Raw genomic sequence first — 1,219 nt, 5'->3', positions numbered from 1 at the left:
TTTTTTAGTGTCAGAGTTCCGTCGCGTGCGCCCCTTCGGCGACGCGTATCAGATAGTACTCTTTGGTTTGGTGTATCGGCGTCCGTCCTCAAGTGCGAGGATTCTCATAGACTCTGCCGTGAGCGAGCGGGAGTGTCGCGATTCGCGTGTCGAGCCACCCGGAGATCGCCGTCGCGAGTTCGCCGCAAAGCCCTCGCGCCCGAGCTCGCGAGCGTTAGCGTAAGTGTGAGTGAGTACGCGGAATCACGAGGTCGCGCGTCGCACTGTAGTGCGACCTTGCGCGCGATTTCCTCGCGTGTCAGTGTGTGTCGATTCTATGTCAATTTCGTTGCGTACAAGTATCGGACGCGCCAATTTACGATTGACTTTCGTGGGAATAACTGTTGTCGTTAGACCTCGGTACTCGCGTCGTACCGAGCCACGTACTTCATTGTAATATCGCGCCGCCGCGTTTCATATGCGTTTCTTTTCGTTTCCGGCCGAAGTTTATGTCGATTACTGGTCGGTTTCGTGTCTTTTTCTTTAGCTACGCGGGAGTGGTATCTCGCTGCCGGACTCCCGGCGCGCGGAATCAATCGCGTCACGCACTATTCGCACCGAACCGACTTTCTTACGATATTATCTTAGGCTTCTTTTCTTTTCACCGTTTATTATTGCCGTTCCGAACGGCCAATAAATCTGCTATTATTTTGTTACTATTAATCCGTTGGGGTACGAATTCTTCCGCCCGCCCCGCGCCATCCCATCGCCCTTTTTCCTCGCCCTGCCCCTCTGCCGTTAGGCGGAGCCGGCCGGCCCTCGTGCGATCGACATCGGGAGCGGCGTTTACGGGTCAAGTATCGTTGCGTGTACGAATTTTGGTAATCGTGAAATTTCGCGAGTGACGTGACCGAGAACACGTCTGGCGCCCAGCTTTTCGCGTTGCCGCTCCCTGTCGGTCGCCGGAGGGACACAATTCCGGAGGACTGTCACCTCCCCTCCGCGGAATCGCCCGAGATTTCGCAAGCTTGTTTGATCCGGGCTCGCGCGAATTATCTATTTCACGGGAGCACGTGACAAGATATATTAAACAAGTGTAATGGTTATGTATTTTCATTATTAATTTTTCAATTTCAAAATTAAATTTCTTTAAAATTAGCCATGGAAAGGTCTATTTCATGTTTTTGACTTATATTTTTATACATAATCATTACTTTCCATATAGCACAGAGCATTTAAA

Source organism: Wasmannia auropunctata, unplaced genomic scaffold, assembly GCF_000956235.1.
Source record: "Wasmannia auropunctata unplaced genomic scaffold, wasmannia.A_1.0 LD336092.1, whole genome shotgun sequence".
NCBI lineage: Eukaryota > Metazoa > Arthropoda > Insecta > Hymenoptera > Formicidae > Wasmannia > Wasmannia auropunctata.
Note: the sequence above shows the minus strand (reverse complement) of the source record.